The sequence below is a fragment of the Petaurus breviceps genome, unplaced genomic scaffold, assembly GCF_028583685.1.
Source record: "Petaurus breviceps papuanus isolate PSGF00001 unplaced genomic scaffold, PetGlider_PUasm1.0 189, whole genome shotgun sequence".
NCBI classification, from domain to species: Eukaryota; Metazoa; Chordata; class Mammalia; order Diprotodontia; family Petauridae; genus Petaurus; species Petaurus breviceps.
The window spans coordinates 50,263,827-50,278,055 of NW_027185809.1; positions in this window are offsets into that span (position 1 = coordinate 50,263,827).

The window sequence follows — 14,229 nt, forward strand, 5'->3', positions numbered from 1 at the left end:
CACAAGTCTTACCCTCATTGAGATTACTATCTAGTAACCTCAATGAGAACTTTGTCCTCAATATAAACTTGGGATACCATGTTACAGATGAAGTGACAATGCTGAAGATACCCAGACTGAGTGTCAGAATTCACTCTTTAAAAAATCCTTCACGTTTCATCACCCCAGTGCAGAGGCAAGCGCTATTAAACTTCTAATTAGACTCCAGGGTAATTTAATGCTGGCGTGTATGTTGTGAGGTTGCTGCATGCTATGCATCAGTAAACATACTGGGCTACCTCAACAAATCTGTTCAGAAAGAGTAGGAGGAAAGCAATGTTTGATAGCTCTAGAAAAAAAAATCTCAATACTTTTATTTTTAAAAAAATCTTTAAAAAGTTCTTTCAGCTTGTTAAAATGGAATGTAGTCAATCCCTAGAGCACAGACTTTCTATCTGTTGATTACTCCAGAGCAAAGGATGACTGTCTTATTGAGCAGATGAATGGGGCTGGTTCATGGCTCTGGTTCAGGAGTGTCAAGGGATTGATCACCACCTGGAAGAGGAGCCTTTTAATTAATTTAGAGTAAGAAAAAGCTGATGTCAAAGGGAGAAACCAATACTGCAGTACTGCAGATGGACAAGTCCCTTTCACATTGTCCTGAAAGCATCAGATGGAGTCAAAATATGTTAATTAAATCAAAAATGATTTCAGAATGCCCTGGAACATGGCCTTGGCAAGATTTAGAGAAAGGAGCTAGACCCTAACCTTGTTTTATGTATATTTCCCCATTTTTCTGGTGTACTACTTTTCTTCACCAATCCAGAAGCAAAATCAACCCCTCAAAAAAAAAAAATTTATGTCAATCATTAACTCAGTGCATTTCAGTCAATGTATGTCTCTCAAAGGTAATACTAATGGTGGAATGAAAACCTGTGTTCCCTGTTAGAGTGATTCTGGGTGAAAGTCACTAGACCATCTGTACCCTATGACTCCAGATTTGCTTTACTAGGCACATACCCAAAGAAATAAAAGACAGAAAGAAACTCTTCCTATATACCACAATTTGTAGAGCACTCCTTACAGTTATTAAAACCTGGAAACAAAGAAAGTGGGTGCCAAGCAGTTGGGAAGTAATTGAATTGAACAAATTCTCTCTGTCTCTCTCTCTCTCTGTCTGTCTCTGTCTCTGTCTCTGTCTCTCTGTCTCTCTCTCTCTCTCTCTCTCTCTCTCTCTCTCTCTCTCTCTCTCTCTCTCTCTCTCTCTCTCTCTCTGTCTGTCTGTCTTTCTGTCTCTGTCTCTCTATCTCAATTGAAATATCAATATAGAGATAGAACTAAGTGTAATTACATAAATATAGTTTTTTGATAGCATTGGTCCATAAAAAATAATGTATTTGGGAAGACTGTTATGAATTGACAAAGTAAAAATAAGCTGAACCAAAAGATCAACATAGAAGAGCACTATAATAAGGTAAAGAAAAACAATGAAAAAAGGCATTCAAATTCAGATTAATTTTAATGACCATTTTCTACCCTAGAAAATGTATGATAAAGCAGAGTAGACAGTCAGGAGATTAAAGACAGAGATATTTTATATTTTATCAGATGCAGAGTTGATTGATATTTTTGTTTTTCTTGTTGCAAAGGAAAGGGATCTCATGAGGGTAAATGTTTTAAATGACAGCTGGGCATCTTGTGAATTATTGTGCTCACAGACCAGGTATAAAAAGAGGGTAGCAGTACCAGGAGTATAGTGAATTTGAAGTAATGTAACTAGAAAAGAAGGAGAAATTGAAGCCTTAGTGTTGGGGTGTGACAGGGAGGGGTCTGTGCTGCTGGATCTCTCATGCAAAATTCCAAATCCCAAAACCCTCCCTTGAGATGTTTCCTTCATCTTATGTCCCCGGCTAAGAGAGGGGTTGGAAGAAGTAATCATTCTCAGGATGTGAAGCTATCACTCAAAACATTAGCTTTGCCTGTGGGGTTTTACATAAGTAAATATAAGCCATTTACAATGTAAACATAAAATAATGAGGTGGGGTTGGACATTAGCAACTGAGTGGATTAATTAGGAAAGGACTGCTTCTGGAGGTGTCTGGGTTTTAAAAGGAAGCTAGTTGGTTTAAGACAAAGAGATTAGGAGGGAGTGAATTCTAGTCAGGAGGGACAATGTGTGCAAAAATTAAAAAAAAATTGGAAATACAATGCCATGGAAGAGGAACAGTGCATGGGTTATGTTAGCTGAATTGGAGCTTGTATGGGGAGAATAATGACCAATAATCCTGGAAAGATAACCTGAAGTCAATTTGTGAAAGGCTTTAAATGACAAACAAAAACAAAAGAGTAGTATATTATATGGGAGGCAATAAAAAGTCACTGGATCTCTTTGAAGAGGGGAGTGTCATGGTTAAACCTGTGATTGAGGGATATTAGTTTTATAGTTTGTGGACAGTGAAATGGAGAGGGGAGAAATGTCAGGCAGAAAAATCAATTAGCAGGCTATTGCCATACTCTAGGTAAAAGGTGATAAGAGACATAACAAGGGTGGTGGCCTTGTGGGTAGAGACACAGGATGCATATGATATGTTGTGAAGGTAATTGTGATGAGATAACAATTGTTTGAATGTGGAAGCAGTGTGAGAAAGAGTGAGGAACAGTGAATAATTTGGAGGTTTTGAATTTTCATATTTGGAAGGCTAGTTTGTATTTCCCTATGTGTGGGGTACAGAGACCCTACCTACCCCAAATTGACTACATGGAGATGTCTCAAGATGAAAGCAGGAAGTTTTATTGAACCTCAGGAGAAGCGGGCAGTCCCGTCACTGGGATGTCCAGAGAGAAGAGGCTGCAGTACAGAAACCAAAGCTGGGTTATACAGCTGAAAACCACGTGAAAACCGCGACCCTCCCCTTCCTCATGTAATCTTTTAAATTGATTGGCTGTTTTGTTAACATTCCCTTACTTGGCCTGTGAGGTGATAGGGGGATTTCTAGAGTTTCGTTTTTCCCTCCCCAGGTCACCTGACTGAGGCCTAAAGGCTTCTAGTACTTTAGCAAATAGTCTACTTAAGAAACCACATTTCATTCTACATACCTATTATCCCAAGATAAATATAGCAGTCAGGGAGAGGGGTGAGCTTTTAAGGAAGATAATAATAGAATTCACTTGTAAATCCATTTGGTCCTAGATTTTTTTGTTTGTTTTGGAATTTATTTTTGGCTTGTTCAATTTTTTTTTCCTGAATACTTTATAATGAATTCTATTTTGGTTATGTTGATTTTGACGTGTCTATGATATATCCAATTAGAAATGTTCAAAAGAAATGTGACTGAAGTCCAGGAAAGAGAATAGAGATAGGTATAAAGATATGAGAGCCATCTACACAGAAATGGTAGTTTAATCCATGAGAGCTGATAAAGTCCCAAAGAGAATATAAAAAGAGAAGAAAAGAGGGTCTATGACAGAGCCCTGATATACACCTACAGCAAAGGAGACTGAAAAACTGTACCAATGGGGAGGAGGGAGGAAGAGAGAGAGACAGAGACAGAGAGAGAGAGACAGACAGAGGTAGAGAGACAGAGAGAAGGAGGGAGACAGGAACAATCCATGAAAAACCTATAGAATACATGACAATAAAGGGCAGTTAACAATGTCAGATGCTACAGAGCAGTGGGAAAAGATGAGAACTCAGGATTCAGGAAAACAAGCTACAATGCATGTGGTAATTAAGAGACTTTTATGGAAAGCAGTTTAAACAGAGTGATACAGATGGAATCCAAATTACAAAGAATGAAAAAGTGAAACTAAAGGAAATAGAGGCAAACTGTATGCATGGGGTTTTCTTTGTTTGTTTTTCCAAAATAGTTTGGCTATGAAAGGGACAAGTGGTAAAATAGTTCAAACAGTTTTAAAGGATGTCAGAATCAAAAAAAGATTTTAAGGGTAGAGAAGACCTGAGCATGTTTGTAGACAGCTGGGTCTAAGCTAATAGAGAAGGAGATATTAAAGGCTGAATGATGAATTTGGAGAAAGCATTTGCTGGACAAGAAAGAGCAGGATGTGATCAATGGTATAAATAGAGAGGTCAGCTTTAGTGAGAAGAGTCACCTCCTGAGGTAAAAGAGGAAAAAATCAAGACTGATAGCAAAAGGTGATAAGAGGTAGAGTAGAGGAGAGTTTATGACAAATGGCCTCTTATCTCAGTAAAGTATTAGTGAAGGTTCTGAATTGAGCAGGTAGGAAGGGAAAGAAAAGAAATATTAGAATAGCCAGCTTGAAAAAAAAATGCTATATTAAGCTGTAGTAGATTTGGTCAGGATAGTTATGTGACTTCCAGAAGGCATGTACAGCAAATTAGCAGGAGTTAAGGAGGTATGTGGTAGGGGTAAGGAGGTATACAGGGGAGAATTATCATAAAAGACATGTATCATCAACAATGCATGAATAGTGTTAGGAGAAGTGGGTAAGGAACATGGGAATATAGGACATTGTAAAGTCAAATTGTTTAACTATAGAGGCAAAATGGAGAGAAGGAAGGAAAGTGAAGGCAGGCAAGGTAAGCACTGAATGAAGGTCATGCTAAAGGTAACATCAAGGACAAAGAATAGTATTAGAAGTAGTTAGACATAAAGAGACATGGAATGAACAGAAGTTATAGTCTTAGAAAGTAATTTCAAAGAGGATTCTGGGAAGATGATGGAATGGGTCAGAAAATTCCAAGCTCTAAAGATCTTCCCCTACAAAAAGAGATAAAATGGCACCTCAGGAGGAACATGGAATGGTAAAAATAAAATAAAATAAAATAAAATAAAATAAATGAATGAATAAATAACATTAGGGGCAGAACAGTAGTCCTCCTGGGACAAATGGAGAAGATCTTAAGAAAAATCCCAGGATGGGGTTTGGTCCTTGTGAAGAGAAAACACCTCCAAGCTAGAACAGTTTACACAACAAAAGCAAGCCCTGGGGTTAGCTATGTCAGGAGGGTGCTTTAGCCCCAGCCACAGGAACTTTTACCTCTGGGACAGTGAGGGGAGTTGGACATCTGAGCAAGAGAAGATCAAGAGAACCTATGCTGACAAGGAGCACCAGATCCATCCATGCTGTGGAGAAGCAGGTGAAAAGGAACCAGTATGGGCTTGGTAAATGCAGAGGCAGTAGAGTAGGGACCACTGGCTGTGGATACTTACAGGAGGCTGGAGATCTTGGTTTTGGTTCCAGGACAGAGAGAACTGAAGGAGGATCTGAGGCCAGAAGCACCATTCCCCCAAATTCCAGGACTAGAGGTGATTACAAAACCTATGCTACTAAAAAAAAAATGCACAGCCAAAGGAGAAAGAATAGAGAGAGAGAATATAGAAGAGAATGTGAAACATCTCATAAGAAAAGCAACTAATCTGGAGAACAGATCACGAAGAGAAAATAAGAATAATTAGATTACCTGAATGTAATGATAAAAAAAACAAGGATCTTGATATAGTAATACAAGAAATAATTAAAGAAAAATTGTCCTGAAGCATTAGAAGAGGAAAAAGTAGAAATAGAAAAAATCCACTGAACACCACCTAAAAGAGATCCTATAAGGAAAACCCACAGGAATATCATAGTGAAATTCCAAAACAACAGTTCAAGGATAAAATATTATGGGCAAGAAGAAAAAATAAATAAATATGATGGTGCCACAATTAGAATCACATAAGACCTAGAAGTAGTGACACTAAAAGATCAAAGGTCTTAGAACGCTATATACCAAAGAGTGAAAGAGCTGGGGTTCTGGCTGAAAAGATCACACCCAGAAAGGCTAAGCACAATTCTGATTAGAAAAAAAAGGACATTTAATGAATTGTCAGATTTCCAAGACTTTATTTTAAAAAACTGAACTTAATAGAAATTTGACATCCAAGAACCAAGAGAAATAAATGTAAGGGATGTAAAAAAAAAAAAAGACTAATTGCAGGGGACTCAATAAGTACAGGCTGTTATACAGTTTTTATCTGTATAAAATGTAAAACATGTCTCAGATTGTTATTAGTAATTCAGGAGTTCATAAACAGATTGGGGTAGACCTGAGTGTGATATGACTTTAAAAAGTAAAACCATTTAGGAACAGCTAAACAGAGTATTTATTTTACACAAGGGAGGTACCAGAGGAAGAACCAACACAAAGGAATTAGATGCAGGAGGTGGGGTGTTAGTTCTGGAAAACTATATATCTAGAAGAGTATAAAAGTCTTCAAAATCTAGAAAGAAATGAAATGCTAAGGGAATATGAAGGGGAGAGGGGATAAGGGAGGGATCTCTTGAGGACAAGGTGAGGGAGTAGGTTAAAGTGGTATATACAATGGTGTTTAGATTTTGGGGAATGGGAGGATAAGGGAGGGATCCTTGGAGGGCAGGGTAAGTTAAGTAGTAGAAGGGCAAAGAGATGATTAAAAGTAAAGTAGAGGATTCAGGAGGGTTAGGAAAAAAGAGATATGGGCAAACATAAAAACAAAGATCAGGAGTAGAATTTGTTAGGGAAAGTGCATGTCTATATAAGTCTGTATATATTCATATGTGTATATATGTATATGTATATAGCTATATCTAAATATATTCATGCTTAATTGTAGCCTTGGAGAGGGGTGGAAGGGGCAAGGGAAAGAACAAAATAAAAAGTGTATAGCAGAGAACAAAAGAAAACTTACAAGGAAGCAAAGATGGTCAGCTCTCGACACAACATGTAGTATTTATGATATAGGCTTCTTGAAATGGAAATTCATTGCTACATATTTTAATCCTCTCTTATGTTTTCCTGTGCACATGACATGCTTTTTTCTTTTCTTATTTTGTATTTAAGTTTATAATGCTCCTTTTTCTTTTCTCTATTGTGCATCTAAGTTTTAGTATTTATGTCTAAAATTTAGAAAAGTAAAAAGGAATTTCAGTCTTCTCAATTATAGAAGGGAAATATTTGTAGGTAATGTTGAAATAAAGGGTATGCTTGTCCCTATTAGTGGCAAAGATGTAATAAAGATATAGACCATGGGAGTTGAGGAGAATGAGAAATGAGGTCAGTATTCAAGAGAGCATCAACATGCACATGGAAGTCTGCTGGTATAAGGGGATGAACTGGGGCAGAAAGACTGTGAATGAGGTACTGAACTTTCAGAAAGGATGGAGAATGACATGAGAGCAGAATGATAAAATGTTATGAGGATTGAATAAGGTGACATGTCTGGATAGAGAGAACCTCCAAAAAGGCCAGGATGTGGAGTAATGGTGGTAGAGAGGGAAATTTGGAAGTGGAAATGCAAAGCAAATCATATACATCCTATTCCTCATTCTGGATCAGTGTCAGGGTAAGAAAGGTCGGGGCTGGAGTGGGAGAGATTTGGTGTATAAAGAACTAACTATATTTTGCCATTCAAAGTTCTCTATAATTTTTTGTTGTTATTCAGTCATGTCCAACTCTTTGTGATCCCATGGACAATAGCCTGCTAGAACCTGCTATCTTACACCATCTCCCAAAGTCTGTCCAAGCTCATGTTCATTGCTTCCATGACACTATTTAGCCATTTCATCCTCTGATGTCGTTTTCTCTTTTTGCCTTCAGTCTTCCTCAACATCAGGTCTTTTTCCAATAAGTCCTGTTTCTTGTTATGGAGCAAGAGCATTTAAACCTCAGTTTCAGCATTTGATCTTCTAATGAATGGTCTGAATTGATTTCTCTAAGTATTGACACATTTGATTTCCTTTCTGTCCAAGGGACTCTCAAAAGTCTTCTCCAGAACCACAATTGAAAAGCATCAATTATACAGTGCTCAGTTTTCCTTATAGTTCATTTCTCACAGCCATATAATGCTACTGGAAAAACCATAGTTTTGACCATATATATGGACCTATGTCAGCAAAATGATGCCACTGTTTTCTAGCATGCTGTCCAAACTTGCCATAGCTTTCCTTTAAAGGAGCATCTTTTAATATCATGACTGCAGTCACTGTCTGCAGTGATCTTTGATCCCAAGAATATAAAATCTGACACTGCTTCCATTTCTTCTCCATCTGTTTGCCAGGAAGTGATGGGACCTGTTATCCTTATCTTAGGGTTTTGTTATTTGTTTTGTTTTCTTGTTTGTTTGTTTGTTTGTTTGTTTGTTTTTTGGGGGGGGTTATCCCAAGTTGCTAAGTTTTTACACTCTCTCCTCTTTCACCCTTATCAAAAGACCTCCTAATTCTTCACTTTCTGCCATCAGAGTGGTATCATCTGAATATCTGAGATTATTAATATTTCTCCTGGCAACCTTAATTCCAGGTCCTCTATAATTTGGCATTATCTTATCCATTCAGCTGTATATCTTCCCACCACTTATACCTTCCAGGATAAGTCAGATTATCAATCAATTATTCATTCTTCAACAAGTATTTTTTAAGCACATAGTAGGGAATGTGCACTCTTTACCCTATATCAGGGAGAGAATATATTACTACAAATTCATATAAAATGTATACAAAATAAATATAAATATACATTTATACAAAATATATACAAGGAATTTTGAGGGGAGCCAATGACAGCTAAGAGAACAAGACTAATCAATGTTCCTACAATACCCATTGACTGTGCCTTTGATCTTTCTGGGAATGTCTTTCCTCTCTGTCTTTACCTCTTGAATGCCTACTCATCCTTTAAAATCTAATCTCCTTCATGAAGACTTCCTAGTCACCTTTCCCCCTCTGATCTCACGTGGTATTGTTTTATATATGTCTGATACATTTCTCATGCATTATGCTGTTTTATTTATGTATGTCACATCTTCTTAGTAGATTAAAAACTTCATGAGGCCAGAGACTTATATCTTATCTAAATTCTACGTGTTTCTCAGTGCTTAGCACAACAGAGCAAAGAGCTTTGAACACAGTATGTACTATAATAATTTATGTTGAATTGAACATCAAAATTTATGCTGATTCAAGTAATTTAATCAAGGTCATATGGCTGGTAAGCAGAAGTGAGGTTCAAAACCAAGTCTTCTGATTCCCAACCTAGTGCTTATAAAGACCCTTATAATATTGATGAAGAGACAAAACTAGAACACACGCATGTGCACATATACATATACACACACAGACTTTCACCATGCATAGATAACCCCTTCAGAATGCTTTTGGACTTAAAAATTGTTTGATCCTTCCTTTCTCTTACCTCCACCAAGTAATCCCTTGCAATTCCCAGATGTAACTCCAACCCTGCTCCCTTGGAGCCAGTGGAATATGAATGAATGAATTCCAAGATTAGTGTGCTGACAGGAAAGATGTGTTGTAACCTGAAAAATGAAGGGACATTCATGCAAGATTTGGAACAAAAACATTGGCGAATGCAAATAATACCCTGGACTTCTCATTCTTTTGAAATTGAGAAAAAACATAGCAAGCACTAAATATGAGCAACAAAGAAGTGATTGAGAAATCTATTAGAAAAAGAGGTTCTATGAAGGAAGAAGGAAACGTTCAAAGGATATTTTCAAGAACAGCAACTGAGACCCAATTATCAATATTTGTACACATGAGTTTGGGAAGACAAAATAAATGTTTCAGAATCAAGATTTCCATAAAACAAACAAAAAACAAACAAACAAAAAAAAGATTTCAATAAAACCCCATATTCTTCCCATTGTATACATATATAAAACATATACATATGTAATGTATAATAATATTATGATATATGTGTGTAATGTATATATGTATAGAATCTATAATTTCCAAAATATAAATTGAATCAAAGTATAACTTTTGAGAATACTTTAGATTACTATGATACTTTATTACCTATTATACTTTATTAATAAGATTAGCTAGGTGACACTGTGAATAGTGCCAGGCCAAAAGTCTGAAAGACTCATCTTCCTGAGTTCAAATTTGGCCTTGGACACTTAGCCTGAGCAAGGCTAGTGTGTGATCCTGGACAAATCACTTAACCCTGTTTGCTTCAGTTATTTATGAAATGAGATCGAAAAGGACATGGCAAACCACTCCAGTATATTTGCCAAGAAAATCCCAAATACGGTCACAAAAAGTTAGACGTGAATGAAATGACTGAATACCAACAACTTTATCAACAAAGCATAGTATAAACACTGAGTAAAGATATTCTTAAGGACCAAATCTGTTTCATTTTTGTCTTTGCATCCCTAGAATTTTCTACCATACCTGGCACATAATAGGTACTTAATAAATGTTTGCTGATTAAATGATTCTGGGATATCCTCATCCCAGACAATCAGCAGGATAATTTCAAGGGAGTAACTTATAACTTCTTCTTTAAAGATATCTTTATCTTCATCTTCCAGGATGTTGGCAAACATCTTACATGTTTATTATTGTAATAGCTAATAGAATACCTCAGGTAGGGTTACAAAGTTCTTTCACTTGCATAGTTTCAGTTCAACTCCACAACAAGCCTGTAGGATAGGTGGTGCAAAATTAATATTCTTATTTTATGCATAAAGGAATTGGGGCTGATAAAGATGAAGTCACTTGTTCATAATTACAAATTACAGAAAGTGGGAAAGTCTCAGGTCTGACCCAGGTTTTCTCAATCTAAGTGTGTTTTCCATTATATTATGTTGTAACTTTTTATACCTAAAAATATTATTATAAACTAAGAGAAAGAATGATCTTCTAGGGACAATGGTCTATTATTAATGGATGCTATTTTAGTCTGCTGGAGAGTAGGAGTGGGCATATGTATCCATGCATTCCTGAAAATTAAATATAAATTGCAGAGAATGAAAATAGAATATATTAGAAGGTATGACCAACATAAGAAAATGTATGAACTCAGGAAGAGGGAGGAAGGGAAAAAAGATGGGAAAGTAGAATTTTATATAGTAGAGGTGTTTTCCTATTTCATTCTTTTCCTTGGATGTGATTTTATGTCACTGAACTGTCTCCAAAGCCTATAAAATCAGTGAGGAAACTATTTGAAATGATTAATACCTCAGCAAGACAGTATGATGTAAAACAAATCCACAAAAAGCACCATTATTTTTTAAATACCAACAAAATTTAGGAAGAAATAGAAATTCTGTTCAACAGAATTGCAAAATCCATATCAACAAATGAACTGACCAAAACATACAAAAGTATACAAATACAATAATAACAAAAACAATAAAGACAAATTACTGTAGAGATAACCACAGTTCATAAGTAGACAGTGACAATATAAATGAAATGTATATATTATTTAGTTTACTGTTTTAGTAAAACATCAACCAAATTAACAAGTGGATTTTTCTCAAGTAGCAGAATGGCATCAAAATTCATTTGGAATAACAAGAAGTCTAGTATGTGGAGGGGAATAATGAGAAAAAGTAAAAATAAAAAGGCTATAAGATGTCCAGATGCAATATTGAATAATATTTGTAACTGGTTTAACAAAGCAGAAAAATAGATTATTGGCAGTCTTAGATAAGCAAAACCACAAAACTTAACTGAACATTGTAACTCAATGTGTAGTAAATCTAAGAATATAAAAATCTGGGGAGGAGATACTCTCTTTTTGACAAGAAATACTGGAAAAGCTTAAACAGAGTTGTTGGGAGAAATTAGGTGTAGACCACCATTTTGTACTAACAAACACATATAAATTCAAAATGGATGTGTGAATATAAAAAGTTATGGCATTAAAAAAATAACAAGAACAAAATCAGATACCTGCCAAAGATAAGAACAAGCTAAACAAGGGATAGCGATCATAAAGTATAAAAACAAAAATTTCATTTATAGAAACATAAAGAGCTTTTTGCAGAAATAAGAGACAAATGGCAGAAACTGAAATATATTTGCATTAAATATCACCAATAAATGTCTCATCTTCAAAATATATGAGTCATTCCCCAATAGATAAGTAAACAAATAATAAGATGAATTTTTCAAGTGAAGAATCACAAACTCTGACAACAGGAAAACATGCTAAAAAATAACTAATAGTAAGAGAAATACACATTTTTAAAAAACCTCTGAGGTTTTAGATCATACTATGAAATTAGTTAAATGACAAAAGATGGGCACAGTTATTGTTGTAAAGGTTGCGGAAAATATCAATGCATGGTTGGCAATTATGTAAAGTAGTCTAATGGTTCTAATATCAGTTTGGAATTTTGCAAGAAAAGTAATTAACTATTTTGATACCTTGACTCATCTATCCAGCTAATAGATATACACCACCCCACAAGTCAAAGATAGAAACAAAGCCTTAATATACATGCTCAAATAATCATAGATGAATTCTTTGCAGTAGTAAAGAACTGGAAACAAAATGGTTGTCCATCAATTAGGAAGTAGTAGGGGGAGTGGAGACTACAGTAAATTATTGTTTGAAGTATCATTATGAAATAAGATCTGAAAATTATAAGTAGTTCATAGAAACAAGGGAAGGCTAGTATAAAGTTATTTGGAACCAAGGAGCTAGGTGGTGCAACAGATAGAGTGTCAGGCCAGAATCAGGAAGACTCATCTTTGTGAGTTCAAATATAATCTCAGACACTTACCAGCTGTGTGACCCAAGACAGGTCACTTAATTCTGTTTGTCTCAGTTTCTTCATCTGTAAAATGATCTGGAGAAGGAAATGGCAAATCACTCTAGTATCTTTGTGAAGAAAACCCTAAATGGCGTCTTGAAGAGTTAGACATGATTGAAACAACTGAACAACAATAAAATAATATAAAAATGGAAAGATTACTAAAAAGCTGCGTGTGTGAGTGTGTGTGTGTGTGTGTGTGTGTGTGTGTGTGTAAGTATGTGTTCAGATGCCATGACTTTATTTTAACTTGTTCCTTTTCAAAAGGGATGATTTGATCTGGAGGAGATGGGAATGAAATTACTAATGTAAAAATAAAAGCCATTATTTAAAATGATGTTTAAAATTATATCTATCTAGTCCACCAACCAAGCTCTCTCCCCTCCAGGATTGAAACCCTCAGACATCCATAAAGCAATGACTTCATCATCCTGATTAGTGGATTGTAGATTGCAGATTTAGATTTTGAAAGGGGTGTTAAAGCTCATCTATTCCAACCCCCTTATCTTCTACTAAAAAAAAATTGTCCCACTCTCATAGAAGTGATAAAAAGCATCATGATAAAAGTAGAATATTTATTTTAGGTACTCAAATATTTGTTTTTTGATTTAATTGGCCACATAAAGTGAGGCTTCTGACTAAAATTAATCCCATGACATTTCACCTTTATCTGACTGATTCACAGTAAAGCAACATTAACAATATTTACCACATTCCTAAGCAGTAGATTTTCTATTTGTGACTCAGTTTACCTTATTAAAACAATAGAACTCAATAATATTTTTCAAGTCATCACTTTTGGGGTAATTTTAATGAATTTTAATATAATTTGGCATTTGAGTATAGGATACTGAGTCATATAATTGCTCTAAGATCTGTAGGTCATAGACCATTAAATATAGTTCCTTAAATTTTGGTCATTTTAACTTCATGTGCAGAAAATGACATAGATGGTTAGAGTTTGTATTTAACCTAATTCAGCTTCTCTCATAAAAAGGACATTGTTTCAGAAATGCTAATGAACTGGACATTATTGTACACTACATTTCCTTAGATGGAAACATGATCTCAGCATTGTAATATATTTTTAATTCACTTTGTGAATGACTTTGGATTCAATTAAGGTGACTTTGTAGACAGAGTTCAATGAAATGACCATCTCCAAACAGAAGCATATAGAAAACCCCTCCTATAAGGAAGGCCTCAATAGGACTTGATGAACATCCTATATATCTGCCACTCAGGTCTCAAAATTATTTTCCTTAAAAAAAAAATCTCTCTCTCTCTCTCTGTCTCTCTGTCTCTCTTTCTTTCTCTCTCTCTGTCTCTATCTCTCCTCTCTCTCCTTCTCTATCTCTGTCTCTCTGTCCATATGTCTCTTTCTGTGTCCCCCCTCAAATTCAACAAACCCCAATGCCACTCTATGATTTCTAGGATCAAATATAAAACTCTCTGTTTGAATTTTGATGCCCTTCATAAGCTGAATACCACCTGTCCAACCTTTACAGTCTTCTGAAACTTTATACCTCCCAAGTATTCTGAAATTCAGGGACGTTTGCTCCCTTACTGTTCATCAAACTCCATCTCCCAACCCCAAGTATTTTTACTGGCTGTCTCCAATGCCTGGAATTCTCATTTCTCATATTCTCACTTTTTTGGGGGATTCATTGAAATCCCAGAA